At 40.4% G+C, this 15,641-nt stretch overlaps 1 protein-coding gene, 1 long non-coding RNA gene and 1 pseudogene across 7 annotated transcripts in view; 1 reads left to right on the top strand and 2 right to left on the bottom strand.

Annotated features, from left to right (window-relative positions):
* The window catches only part of LOC144685408 (uncharacterized), a 1,061,419-nt gene that overhangs the window by 317,765 nt on the left and 728,013 nt on the right, over positions 1–15,641 (top strand). The gene's annotated exons all lie outside the window — the stretch shown is intronic.
* rc3h2 (ring finger and CCCH-type domains 2) overlaps positions 1–15,641 on the bottom strand; it is a 116,159-nt gene that overhangs the window by 88,404 nt on the left and 12,114 nt on the right. The window lies entirely within an intron of this gene.
* Positions 7,662–7,942, bottom strand: LOC144685199 (small ribosomal subunit protein eS28 pseudogene; annotated as a pseudogene).

Below are 15,641 nucleotides of genomic sequence, written 5' to 3'. Positions count from 1 at the left end.
GGTGCTGTTACAATCCAGACAAGCAGATTAGAGTTACAATAGCAGAGTCACAATAATGTATTCCATAGAGCAATTTATGGCACAGAAGGTGGCCATTCAGCCCGCCGATCCATGCCGGATCCCTGCAGAGCAAACCAATCAGTCCCAGTCCTCTGCTTGATCCTCATAGCCCTGTCAATCCAATTTCCTTTTGAAATCATTGATCGTTTCTGCCTCCACCACCCTCGTGAGCAGTCATTACCATTCGCTGCGTAAAAAAGTCCTTCCTCACAATCCCCCTGTATCTTTTCCCAATTTATAAGTCAACAATGAATAAAAATATTTTTTCTTTTGAAGTAAACAAGGAAGTGGATAGTAATCATCAGCACATTACATGCTGTTAACACTCATGTGGCCTTACTCTTTTTCCGGTACATCGATGATTGCTTCGGTGCTGCTGCATGCTTCTGGACCTGGAAAAATTTATTAATTTTGCTTCCAATTTCCACCCCTTCATCATTTTCACATGGTCCATCTCTGACACTTCCCTTCCCCTCCTTGACCTCTGTCTCAATTTCTAGTCCACCAATATTCATTACAAGACTACCGACTCCCACAGCTACCTCGACTACAGCTCCTCACAGTGGTTGACAGGGCCCTCAACCGTGTCCGGCCCATCTCCCGCGCATCCGCCCTCACACCTTCCTCTCCCTCCCAGAAACATGATAGGGTCCCCCTTGTCCTCACTTATCACCCCACCAGCCTCCGCATTCAAAGGATCATCCTCCACCATTTCCGCCAACTCCAGCATGATGCCACCACCAAACACATCTTCCCTTCACTCCCCCTGGTGGCATTCCGCAGGGATCGTTCCCTCCGGGACACCCTGGTCCACTCCTCCATCACCCCCTGCACCTCAACCCCCTCCCATGGCTCCCATGCAACCGCAGAAGGTGCAACACCTGCCTCTTAACTTCCCCTCTCCTCACTGTCCAAGGGCCCAAACACTCCTTTCAAGTGAAGCAGCATTTCACTTGCACTTCCCTCAATTTAGTCTATTACATTCACTGCTCCCAATGCGGTTTCCTCTACATTGGAGACACCAAACGCAGACTGGGTGACCGCTTTGCGGAACACCTTCGGTCTGTCCGCAAGCATGACCCAGACCTCCGTCGCTTTCCATTTCAACACTCCACCCTGCTCTCATGCCCACATGTCCGTCCTTGGCCCGCTGCTTTGTTCCAGGAAGCTCAACGCAAACTGGAGGAGCAGCACCTCATCTTCCGACTAGGCACTTTACAGGCTTCCAGACTGAATATTGAGTTCAACAATTTTAGATCATGAACTCTCTCCTCCATCCCCACCCCCTTTCTGATCCCCCTTTTTTCCAACAATTTATACAGATTTTTCTTTTCCCACCTATTTCCATTATTTTTAAATGTATTTCCATCCATTGTTTTACCTCTACCTTTTAGCTTATTTTGATCCCTTTCCCCCCACCCCACCCCCACTAGGGCTATCTGTACCTTGCTCGTCCTGCTTTCTACCCTTAATGTCACCTATTACCACATTCCTTAGATAATACCACCACCTTCAACACCTCTTTGTACATGACATTTTTTGGTTATCTCCACCTATCACTGGCCCTCTACCTGTCCCACCACCTGTCCCACCCCACCTTAAACCAGCTTATATTTCACCTCTTTTCTATTTCTCCTTAGCTCTGTTGAAGAGTCATACGGACTCGAAACGTTAACTGTGTTCCTCTCCACAGATGCTGTCAGACCTGCTGCGTTTTTCCAGGTATTTTTGTTTTTGTTTTGGATTTCCAGCATCAGCAGTATTTTGCTTTTATTTTGGCCTTACTCTATGTTAGCTACCAGTGATGGTTACATTATCTGAATTTTATTACAATGACTTTGGCAACAGGCATTAGAACCCTGTGCCAAATGTAAACTTTATTGAAAATTTACCTAACTGAACCCTCCCCTGTGTTTCAACAGCATTTTTCCCCAAACTGAATACCATGTTTAAATTAAAACAAAATATTAATCCCCAATTAGAGGGAGTTTATTTCGTTCAGCTGTTACAGCATGGCATTGCATAAATGCAGAGTGCTATCCCCTGTAGGCTAAAATGGACAAACCACGATTTATATTGCAGAGGAACAATCACTTTTTCATGGTCAATTAACTCTTGCAAAGAAAATGTAATTCTTTTCCCCCGTGTTTATTTTTCTATCTTCCTCTCCTGACCACATTAACTGTATAAGAGGACACTAATCAATAGTATCAATCATCATTACGCCATTCTCTTGTACTCATCTAAGTGACCATTATTCACATGGGTGCTTTGATAGTGCTAACCTGCAGACTATTCACCTATGGGAAAAATGAACAAGGAATGGAATAATGAAGATCGTATCAACTGCTTTACAGATGTATCACTTAATAAAAAGCTGTGCAGCTCGATTCTATTTTCTCGTTTGGGAGGTAAGGGGGAAAAAAGTTTTTAATGATAGGGAGAATTCAAGCAGTGGAATTGAAGATTGAGAGAAGTCAATGCTAGAATAATTAAAAAGGCATAGGGGAGAAATTGGACCACATTGTACCCATTTTCAGGGCAAATCTCATGGGCCTAAATCCTGTAAACCAAGAACATATGAAATAAATACGATTCAATATTGAAAAGCAAGAATGAGGAGTAGTAGTTCATTCAGCCCATCGAACCTGCTCCACCATTAGATAAGATCATGGCTGATCTGATCGTGGTCTCAATTCCATGTTTGTTTGCCCTGCATAACTCTCGACTCCCTTGATTAAAAATCCAACTCAGCTTTACATACATTCAATGACCCAGCCTCCATTGCTTTCTGGGGAAGAGAATTCCACAGACTAACGACCCTCAGAGAGAAAAAAATTCTCCTTATTTCAGTCTTTAATAGGAAACATCTCATTTTTAAACTGTGTCCCCTAATTCTAGGCTCCCCAAGGGGAAACATTCTCCCTGTCAAGTCCACTCAATAAGATCACCTCCCATTCTTCTAACCTCCAATGGTTACAGACCCAACCTTTTCTCATAAAATAATCCCTACATCCTAGAAAATCAGTCTAGTAAAACTTCTGAGCTGCTTCTAATGCAATAATATCCCTCCTTAAGTAAGGAGACCAAAACAGTACACAGTACTCTAGATGCAGCCTCAGTGTTATAGTATGTAAATTATATTGTTAATTAAACAATGCCCTTCACCTTGTGTATCTTAAGTACTTTGAGCACATATAAATAGGCACAGCAATCCAAGGTCTGGCTCAATCAGTAGCGCTTTGGCCTCCGAGTCAGAGGGTTGTAAGTTCAAGTCCAATTCCAGGACTTGAGCTCAAAAATCTATGCTAACACTCCAATGCAGTGTTGTGTTGTCAGAAATGCTCTTTATAAATAGAGGACAGCTGGGACACTGGGTGGAGTGTCCCATGAGAGTGAACAAATTCAATAAACTCGGTAAAGAAACGCTCTGCGCTTTGGTTTTGACTTCACCAACCAGCTTGGATTCTATTAACAACCAAGGAACTATACAGCTGCAACAACACTTCCCAACTTTTATATTCCATTCTCCTTGCAGTGGTTGCCAACATTCCATTTGCATTCCTAACCATTGCTGTATCTGCATACCAACATTTTTAAAAAATTCATTCATGGGGTGTGGGCGTCGCTGGCTAGACCAGCATTAATTGTCCATCCCTAGTTGCCCTTGAGAAGGTAGTAGCGAGCTGCCTTCTTGAACCGCTACAGTCCATGTGGTGCAGGTACACCCACAGTGCTGTTAGGGAGGGAGTTCCAGGATGTTAACCCAGCAACAGTGAAGGGATGACAATATAGTTCCAAGTCAGGATTGTGTTTGGCTTGGAGGGGAATTTGCAGATGGTGGTGTTCCCATGCACCCTTGTCCTTCTAGGTGGTAGAGGTTGTGGGTTTCGAGGGTGCTGTTGAAGAAGCCTTGGTGAATTGTTACAGTGCATCTTGCTGCCACTGTGCATCGGTGGTGTAAGGGAGTAGATGTTGAAGGTGGTGGATGGGTTGCCAATCAAGCAGGCTGCTTTGTTGTGGATGGTGTCGAGCTTCTTGAGTGTTGTTGCAGCTGTACTCATCCAGGCAAGTGGAGAGTCTTCCATCACACTCCTGACCTGGTAGATGGTGGACAGGCTTTGGGAAGTCAAGGCGAGTTACTTGGTGTAGGATTTCTAGCCTCTGACTTCTTGTAGCCACAGTATTCATATGGCTAGTCCAGTTCTGTTTATGGTCAATGGCAACCACCCACCCACCCCCTGCCCCTGCCCCCCTCAAGGATATCGATAATATTCATTGATGGTAACACCATTGAATGTCATGGAGAGATGGTTAGATTCTCTCTTGTTGGAAATGGCCATTGTCTGGCACGTGTGTGATGCGAATGTTACTTACAACAGCCCAGGCCTGAATGTTGTCCAGATCTTGCTGCATATGGACATGGACTGCTTCAGTATCTGAGAAGTTGCGAATGGTGAACATTGCACAATCATCAGCGAAAATCCCCACTTCTGGCCTTATGATGGAGGGAAAGTCATTGATGAAGCAGCTGAAGACGGTTGTGCCTAGGACACCCCCCTGAGGAATTACGGCAGTGATGTCCTGGGACTGAGAAGATTGACCTCCAACAACCACAACCATCTTCCTTTGTGCTAGGTATGACTCCAACCAATCATTGTGATTCATGTACCTGCACACACACATCCTTCTGAACCACACAGTCTGCAATCTCTCTCCATTTAAATAGTATACTGCTTTTCTATGCTTCCTGCCAAAGTGAACAAGTTCACATTTTCCCACATTATACTCCAACTGCCAAATTTTTGCTCACTTAATCCATCTAAATTCTACTACGGCCTTTTATGTCCTCTTGACAACTTAATTTTCTACCTATCTTCGTGACATCAGCAAATTTAGCTACCATACATTCAGTCCCTTCATCCAAGTCATCGATATAGATTGTAAATAGTTGAGGCCCAGCACTGATCCCTGTGGCACTCTACTGGTAACAGCTTGCCAATCTGAAAATGATCCATTTTTTCTACTCTTTGCTTCCTGTTAACTAACCAATACTATGCTAATATGTTACCTCCTACACCATGAGTTCTTATTTTGCGTAGTACCCTTTGATGTGGCATCTTGTTGATGCCTTTGGAAATCCAAATACACCATATCTACACGTTCCCCATTATCTACCTTATTTGTTACTTCCTCAAAGAATTCCAATAAATTAGTCAAACACAATTTCCCTTTCAGAAAACATGTTGACTCTGCCTGATTGCATTACGATTTTTTAAATGTCCTCCTTAATAATGATTAGAACATTTTCCCCAAAGCAGAGGTTAGGCTAATTGGCCTATAGTTTCCTGCTCTCTGTTTCCCTCCTTTCTTGAATAAAAGTATTACATTAGCAACTTTCCAATCCACTTGGACCTTTACAGAATCTAGGAAATTTTGGAAGATCACAACCAATGCATCTACTATCACTGCAGCCACTTTTTTTTTAAAGACCCAGGATGAAAGCCATCAAGTCCAGGAGACTTGTCAACTTTTAGTTCTAATAATTTTCCCAGTACCTTTTCCCTAATGATGGAGATTAAAGTACCCCCTTCCCTTTTACCTCTTGATTTTCAAGTATTCTTGGTATGTTCTGTGTCTTCTACAGTGAAGACAAACGCAAAATACCTGTTTAACACTTTTGCCATTTCTGCATTTCCCACTAATTCCCCAATCTTACCCTCTAAGGGACTAATGCTCACTTTAGTTACTCTCTTTTTAAATACTTGTAGAAACTCTTACTGTTATTATATTTCTTGCTAGTTTTCTCTCATACTCTCTTTAAGTCATTGTGGTGATTTATAGCATGTCCAAATTTTGACCTACTGCTAAATTTTTGCAGTATTATACACTTATTCTTTCAATTTGATATTATTCTTAACTTCTTTAGTTAACCAGGGATGGTGCATCCTTCTCTACGGTCTTTCTTGATGGAATATCTTTTTGCTGAGTGTTATGGAATATCTCTTTGCTGAGTGTTATGGAATATCTCCTTAAACGTCTGACACTGTTTCTCTACTGTCCTACCTTTCAAATCCATTTTCCCAGTTCACTTTAGCCAACTTTGTCCTCAAACTTATGTTCACATATGTGTAGTTGTGATATTACAGAGATTTTGTAAACAAGCTAATCTTCCTTTTAAGGCTTCTTGTGTCCATTTTAAAGATGGCTGCAAAAATAGTTACCTGACCTTTCCACTGAAATGCGGTCAAGCTTCCAGCAAGCTCCAGGTGGATTGCAGGTAGACATATCCAGACATGTGGAGACATTTGAAATTCAATTTGCATTTCCACCAGGGTAAAAAAAACTCATTGTGGCTTCCCCGGAGGTCTGAATAGCTCTTTCTCATTCCTCAAACCAGGGAGAACAGGAACCAGAGAAGTTAATGGGCGAGACCTTTAAAAGATTAGTTACCTTGGCTAAAAAGACAATGGATGGGACTATGCCCCCCCCCCCAGTCTAACTCAATATCTAATATGGAAGTATGATTTGACAGTTTGGGATAACAGCCATTTTTAGTTTTGAAACTGTATAAAATCTGACTGCGAACAGCCATTTTGTGTCAGACAATCTTGAAAACCATGAGGGGGGACATCTTTAAACAGAAACTTCTCCTCAACAGGGAAAGATTTCCAGAAACAGCTATCGGATTGCTATACTAAATTAGACTACCAAAAGCCACCATCTACAGTAGCATAAAAAAGAAAACAGAAGTCTTCACTCACTCCCAGGATCTGTTCTGCTTGTTGAGTCCATCTAAAACTACAACAACAGAAGCCATCGCAGCTGCTAAACCAAACCTCAAGTTTCAACATCTTCACTTCGAAAAGAAGGGATTCAAACAACTGGCCCACAACAATATGTCACAGGGTCTGATTTGAAATCTCATCTTTAAGTATCTTTTTCTGCTTTTAATCTTTGTATCTGTATTTTTAGATTTATAACTTTATCACTTTTACTTAAATAACTTTCAGCAGGAGTTTTTGCAATAAACTCTCCTTTATCTTGTTTAAGACTAAAGCTTGTCTGCTGGATTATTTTTAAATTGAACCACTGAGATTAAAAAGGGGGCTACATACACACAAATTCTTAGTTCAAGGACCACTTTAAGGAAACGCCTTTTACATGGTTCTGACACTTAAATAAAGGCAATTACAATGGTAAGGCACTGGTCTTAGATCCATACTTCTCACCCTCCTTTATCATGGAGGTCATTAATTAATCTTGTTTCAATTCACATTACCAGGTCTAAAATAGCCTGCTCCCTGGTTGGCACTAGAATGAACGGTTCCAAGAAGCTGTTCCAAATACACACTATGACCTCATCGCCTAGGCTATCTTTGTTAATCTGATCCATCCAATCTATAAGAAGATTAAAATGGGACAGGCTGTTTTTCTAAGCTCCCAGATGACTGCCTAAAACAAGCATTAGGGCTCTTATATAAATCAGGGGCCTAATACCAGTTTTAGGTGCCCACTGCAAATTTGGATTTTTTTTTTAAAGATTACTTATTTATAATGTTTATTGTCTCATTTTGTCAAAAAAAAACTTTGTGAAAATGTCCATAACCAATTACTTCGATAGCAGCTTCAGCTGGCATCAGTTTTGATGATCTGTTATCGTAATCTTCTTGCTTCACACTCAAGATTCCAAAAGTGTGAGCACATCTCCCTCATGGACCGGTCCTTTCACATTTCGAATGATGGATCGGTTGCTGTCATCCATAAATTCCACATGGACCTGAGTACACTGTTCCTGGGATCCCATCCTTCCAAGAACTTTAGTAACCCGGGCCAGTTTGATGGTCTGAGTCTGTTGACCCTCCATGATGGCGGTGGTGGTGGAAAAAGATGAATACACACCAGGTCTGATTAGACTAATTGGTTGCTCCAGCTGGTCTTAGGCAGCTGCCCTGAATGATTGAAAAAATGGTCTAACCCAAAACCTGCTGGGACATCTTTCAGGAGTCCTTGGACCACAGGAAGCAAGCCTACAAAACTGGACCCAATTTATTTTCCATAGCTGCATCATGCAGAGGCTAGCAAATATGTGAAAAAACCTGTCACAAAGGCAGCAGAAATGGAGGAGGTTAAGAATTTCAGGATGGATACATTTTTCAGCAGATAGAGATATTGAAGCACATGATCCATAAGATAGGTTATGAAGTATCTTATCTTGCAGAGCTCACTTTACTAGAACTAAAGTTTAGTGTCCATGAATATGATTTATGCCATGACACATATTTCATATGATAATCTTTAAATAAACAGGGAAGTGAAAAGTTCTTAAACATCAGGTATTAGTGTCTGGATAATGCTAACTGATGCCTCAATTTTGCACAGATCATAGGTTTCCAATTTTTTTTTACTGAGTCCCCTTCGCAGATTCACGAGCAATACAGACAATTCCTTTTTTCAAAAGGAACAGTGGAGGTGAAATTAATCTTCAACAATAGCATGAAACATGTGCTACAGAATCAGCAACCTTTTTTACTTCCTGTATAACTTTGTTTTCCAATGAAGTGAATGGAAAGAAAATGTGTACGATGCAAAAGTGGGCTACCAATTCACTATGTACCCATTTCACGATACTGGCAAATACCAAGTCTCACCAAAGAGGAATGTTTAATTAGGACACATAGACCCTCCCTCACCCCCTTTTATACTTTGAAGCACTGGAATAGATAGACAGCATCTCAGGTTAACATCTTAACTGAAAGGTGGAATCTCTGTAATACTCTCTCATATCCTTGGTATGGGGATTAGCCAGGCAACACAAAATAAAACATTTGTGGTGTACAAACAGATCAGATCTTAAAACACATCCAGAAGTTTAAAAAGTTCCACACAATTGGTATGCATAGAAAAGCATAAATTAAACTAATGACACTGCAAGCTATTGAGTTAATGTAACAGACTGCCATAAAATTACAGCAAATACAGACTTAGCTCATCAATCAAAAAGTGAATTATGTTCTTGATTCGGTGTGGGGTAATACATTATGAGCCTAGAGTAACAAACAGATCAGCGCAGGACCTAAAAAACTAAAATCAATTCCAGGGAAGCCCCAACCCCTGGGGTGGGAAATGGAATTTTGGTTATGAAAATCATGGTAAAGACAGCACAATAAAATAATAATTTCAACTTTGACATCCAAATGTTCTGACAGATTATTACGAGAGTAGAGAATTGGAGTACAAGTAAAGGTTCCATTGTATATGAGTTAAATACTTCTTCATTTTAAAGAGACGTTTATAAGATTAAGGCCAGTGAATGCAAGGATCAAGATTACAATCTCAAAATTTTTTAGAAATGGGAGCTTAAGCAGACTATAAACACCATTTTCTCCCACCTTGCGTTTATCAGAAAGTATTTCTAGTAATAATGCAACAAAGAGCTTATCTTATATCAGTTCAGCAGGCTTCAAGGAAGTAAAAATTAATGCATTAATAAGTGTATTTTCCCCTCCCACCCCATCCTACAAGCAACCCTACTGGACATATCTACACAAGCACATTTTGACAGGATGGCAGGCAGCAAATGGAAACACCACTAAATCGTTTCACTCCCTAGTCTGGGATCTGGACAACAATTGTTGCATATTTGAAAATTGTAGATTTGTAGGAATTACAATGTTTTATAAGCTCCCAAAAAAATTGTTGAAAAACACCTTAACGTATTTATTTAAAGCATAAATACAGATAAGGGTTTATTGATTCTAAGTAAAGAGTATTTGATCTTCAGGATTTTCTCTAACTCCAATACTTGTTTTAATCTCTATACATGCCCCCTAGCCAAGTTACACTAAACAATGTGTTTCTTAACAGCACAGAGTCACTATGGCACCTAAGGAGGCAATTAGGTCCATGCTGGCTCTCTGTACAATAATCCAGTCAATCCCATTCCACTGCTCTATTCCTGTAGCCCTGTAAGCTTTTCCCTCAAGTGCCCTTCCAATTTCCTTCTGAAATCATTATCATCTCTGATTCCACCATCCTCTAAGCAGCGAGTTCCAGGTCATTACCACTGCCTGCGTAAAAAAAAAAGTTCTTCCACACACCTCTTGCCCAAAATCTTAGATTACGTCCACTGGTCCTTGTACCATCAGCTAATGGGAACAGCTTTTATTTGTCTACCTTATCTAAATCCATCATAGTCTTGTATGCCTCTATAAAATCTCCTCTCAATTTCATTAAGCCAAGCAGAACAACCCCAGATTTTCCAACCTAATCATGGAACAATTTTGATAAATCTCCTCTGCATCATCCCATGGTCTTCGCATCCTTAAAGTGCAGTGACCAGAGCTGGACCTAATACTAGTTCACAGCATCTTTACAGCGCAGGAGGCCATTTGGCCCATTGAGCCTGCACTGGCTCTCTGAAAGAGCATTCCACCTAGTCCCACTCCCCTGCCTTATCACCACAACCTTGCACATTCTCTCTTTTCAGGTAGCAATCCAATTCCCTTTTGAATACCTCGATCGAACCTGCCTCCACTACCTTCTCAGAAAGTTTGTTCCAGACTCCAACCATCCTCTGGGTGAATTTGGTTTTCCCCTCATATCACACTTACTCCTTTTATCAATTAGTTTGAATCTGTGCCCTCTAGTTCTTGATGTTGTGGCCTAACCAGAGATTTGTAAACATATTTCAAAATAACTTCTCTGTTTATGTACTCAATACCTCTATTTATGAAGCCCAAGCATGCTATATGCTTTGCTCATTACTCTTTCAATACATCCTGCCACCTTCAAAGATCTATGCACATGAAGCCCCAGGCCCTCTGTCTCTGCACATGCTTTAGAACTGTGCCATTAAGTCTATATTGCTATGTCCTACTCCTTCTTCTGAAATGCATCACCTCAGCCTTCCATCTGCCACTTGTCTGGCCATTCTCGTAGCTTATGGTCTGTTTCAGTCAATTGGAATCATTGTCACCATTTGTCATACCTCCAAGTTTGGAATAGTCAAATTTTGAAATTTTACCAATATTCAAGTGATTTATATAACAAAAAATAAAGTGGTCTACCATTGGCCCTTGGAATCACAGCTATCTACCACCCTCCAGTCTGAAAAACAGCTATTTACCATGTCTGTTTTCTATCCTTAAGCAATTTTTTAAAATCCATGCTGACACTGACCCTGCTATTCCATGAGCCTCAATTTTGTAAACTAGCCTTTTATGTGGTGCATAATCAAATGCTTTCTTAAAATCCATATAAACAATATCCATCACTTTCCCTCAACTTTCTGTTACTTCATCAAAAAATTTAGTCAAACACAATCTCCTTTTAACAAGTCTGTGTTGACTCTCCTTAATTAACTCTAACCTCTCCATATTGTTTCTAAAATGCTACCCACCACTGATGTTAAACTCACTGGCCTGTGCCCTTTCTTGAATAGTTGTGTCATATTTGCCACTTTCCAATTCTCTGGCACCTCTCCCATACTTAGGGAAGATTGGAAAATTATGACAAGCCCACCATCTATGTTCACTCTCACTTCCCTTGCAGTCCAGGAGGCAAGTCATCTAGACCAGGTGATTCATCCACTCTAAGCAAAGCCAGCCATTCAGTACATCATGCCTTCTCTATTTTCAATCCATCCACCGTACCCGCTTCTACCAATATTTTGTCAGAATCCTCTTCCTTTGTAAACACTGATACAATGTACGCATTAAGTATTCAAGCCTCGCCCTGCACCTCTAAGCATACATCACCCTCTTTGTCCCTATTAGTCACCATCCCATGTCTTACTATCCATTTTTTGTTTACATGTGACGCAAGATTTTTGGGTTTCCTTTTAGGTCAACAGCAATTCTATCCTCAAACACTCACTTGATCAGTGCTATTTTCTTCTTTATTTCCCCCTCAACTTTTGTATTCGGCCTGGTTCTAGCTTGAAGGATTCAAGCTGACATGCATCACAAACCCTTCCTAACTGTTTCATCATAATCTCCATCTCCCTCATCATCAAAAGGTACCATGGCTTTGGTTCTGCTCCCTTTCACCTTTGATAAAATGCACCTAGCCTGTACCTGAAACATGTCCTCAGAGCATCCCTTGTTCCAATAGAGTTTTTCTGATCAGTCTTTGGTTTTATTTTACCCTGGCTAGATCCCTTCTCATTCCACTGAACTTAGATAGTTCCTTCTCCATTGCTAATCTAAACCTTATAATACAATGACCACCTTTGCCAGTGTACCCGCACAGGCATTTGGCAACGCCTCCTTTCTAGTTGGATCAAGAACATACTGGTCAAGGAAATTCTCTGGATCACATTTCAGAAATTCTTCCCCCTCCTTTCCCTTTACTATTAATTATATGAATATCAATTGGGAGAAGTCTATAGTTCTTGCGCATCCCTGTGGTTTCCTGCAGATTTGCACTTCTCTCATTATTTGGAGGCCTTCAGAATACCCCCAGTCGCGTGGTCTTGCCTTTCTTGCTGCTCAACTTTAACCAAATGGATTTGGTTCTTGCCCTCTCAAGGATATCCTCTTTCCCAGAATATATGGCCTTCCCTCATCAGTACTGTTGCCCACCTTCTGTTTTTTCCCCTTCTCTATCTTTTCTGAACACTTTGCATCCTGGAATATTAAGCACTCAGTCCTTTCTTTCTTTTTAAAAGTCATCTTTCCTTAGTGCCACTACGTTATATTTCTGCATGGCCATTAGTGCTTGTAGTTCACCAATCTTATTCACCGCGCTTTGAGAGTTAACATATATGCATTCTAAACCTTTGTATTCCTTATAGTCCTTCATGGTCCTTCCTTCTCTAGCACTATCCAACACTCTCACTCCTTTATCCACCTTATTCCTCTTTCTACATGCTGGGGCCTATATAATAACAACATTTTAAAATAAAAATGAGAGCTTCTACATATGACCTATGGTTTGAGAATGGAGAGTACAAGAATTGTATATTCAAGTATGTAGACAAGTTTAGAAGTAGTAATGTCGCTTCTAACAAAAGCGTATGTAGAATTGCTGTAAAACATTACCAGTGTTATGTTACTCTTTCTAGGAGTTAAATGTAAAACATTTAAAAAAAAATCACCTTGGCATAAGCTTACAATCATATAAATGAATTAACAAGGACAAATAAATCCTTCTCCTTACAGAGCAAACAATAACCCTTATTGGTTAAATGGGCAGCAGAAATACAAGCTTCATAAACATGCAGTAGCAGTTTTGGCAAACTGCCAAAAATATATCATCACAATATCCCAACCAATAGCATACTGCATTGTAAATGCTTCATATTCCATGCCTTTGATGACACCCAGATACAAAGATGTTCTTGATTTGAAGATGTTACCAAATTTAGATTTCTATTCTAATCAGGCATGTCAGGACCAAAGAATAGTGATGTTCTGCCGAAGGGTCATGAAGACCCGAAACGTTAACTGATTTCTTCTCCACCGATGCTGCCAGACCTGCTGAGTTTTTCCAGGTAATTCTGTTTTTGTTTTGGATTTCCAGCATCCGCAGTAGCTTTTAGCTTTTTGTTTTTATAATAGTGATGTGGCACTTGTCATCATTTGTCCAACTTCACTGCAGCAAAGAAATTACCAGGGCAAAGTTCTAAAAATTGATGGCGAGTTCAGGGGAAGGGAAGATATCTCCTGCACTTATTCTTCAAATTAACATTTCTGATTTCATTTGAGATTTGCAACTTATGCTAATGCATTAACAAACCCATCAAGGACTTCTATAATCATTAAATAAAAGTCAAGACCATGCAAGTTAAGATAAAGGAGGAAAGAACATAAACTCAGTCAATAATCCTCACATGGCAGCAAAGGCAATTACAAAATATCCAGTATTTGCAATACTAACATGGAGATATGAAATCTAATATGGATATAAATAGTTTCAAAATTAGAAATTCCAACATACCAAATGTATTTCAAAATGCTGTACTGAATGTTTGGATCTAAAATTTAAATTTAAAACACAAATGGAGACAAACTACACCGAATTTCATTAATTCAATGTTCTTGGACCAATAACAATATTTTTAAGACATCAGTTCATGATTGCGACTGCACAAATGCTACCAAGAGGGTTTTGAAATTCTGTCATTGTTTAATTCATATGAACTTTAGAACTAATGCCAGAAAATTCTTCTTCACATACTGAATGATCAGCATGTGGAATAGTCTTCTAGATAGGGAAATGGGAAGGTGGTTGCAGGGCAGTTGAGCAAGTTGGGTAGCGTGACTATAGGTTTTCCTTCCTGCGTAGAGTTAGGATCAGCCTTCATTTCAATCTGTTTTGTCTTATGAGTGCATGTGGCTTAAAGTTTGGATTCCATAACCAATTTTATGCTTGGAACTAATTTTGCAGCATTTGCACTATACTGATGATAGTAAATAATTGTTGCATATAAATCAAGAAACTACGCCAGCTTACCAGTAAACAGAAGCTTATTCAGGGCATGATAGTGCTTTGCACATTTGTTACTTTTTTTTTAACCTTGAGATTCAAAAATTGTTATTAAAGGGAGGGAAGCACAACATTTTTAGGCACATTATAAAGGGTTGTTAAAAGGTATTATTTTCATTGCCCACACAGTAAGAGCAGTCCATTTTTAGAACCAAACTATCCAAGCACAAATTCAAACAAAATGACAATTTTAATGTAATTCTATTCACTGCAAGACAGGCAAAGTGAAAATACCATGGGGAAAACTAAAGTTGGCCTCAGCATCCCTTTGTCAGGGAGGGGAAACTCAGTTAAGATTCCCTGATGACTACCCAACAACTGCTGGAATTGCACATGTACGGACATCAGGCAAGGACAGGATCATGGTTAAATGTGATGTGCTCCATGACACACCTCATTCCACCACCCACTCAGGCCCATTGAGATTCATCGTCAGCGTTCACAGCATCATTTTAGCAGCATAGGAGGAGAGAATTAGCAAGGACAAAACAAAAAAAAGACACCTGATTATTCTTATAAATATACTTTTTTGTTAAATTCTTTCACGGGATGTGGGCATTGCTGGCCAGGCCAGCTTTGGTTGCCCATCTCTAATTGTCCTCGAGCTGGTGGTTGTGAGCTGCCTTCTTGAACTGCTGCAGTCCATGCGTTGCAGATACACCCACATTGCTATTAGAAAGAGAGTTCAAGAATTTTGACCCAGTGGCAGTGAAGGACTGGCGATATAGTTCCAAGTCAGGATTCCCTTTTCAACCCGTCCGCAACCTTTGACTAGACAGGCCATACCATCCTCCAACTCCGCTCCACTATCATCCAGCTGGGTGGAAGTGCACTGACCTGATTACATTCTTACCTATCCAGTTGTCATCAGAAAATCATATGCAATGATTTCTCTTCCCACTCCCACATCATTACCTCTGGTGCCTGCCTGCCTGCCCCCGCCCCCCACCAAATGCCCCATATATTTCTAGTCTACATGCTGCTTCTTGGCAATATCATCTGGAAAAACAGTTGTCAGTTTTAACATGTTTGTTGATAACACCCAGCTCTACCTCAGCACCACCTCATTTTTTATTCGTTCAATGGTTTCA

Source organism: Cetorhinus maximus, chromosome 10, assembly GCF_964194155.1.
Source record: "Cetorhinus maximus chromosome 10, sCetMax3.hap1.1, whole genome shotgun sequence".
Classification (NCBI taxonomy): domain Eukaryota; kingdom Metazoa; phylum Chordata; class Chondrichthyes; order Lamniformes; family Cetorhinidae; genus Cetorhinus; species Cetorhinus maximus.
This window is presented reverse-complemented; position numbering and strand designations above follow the sequence as displayed.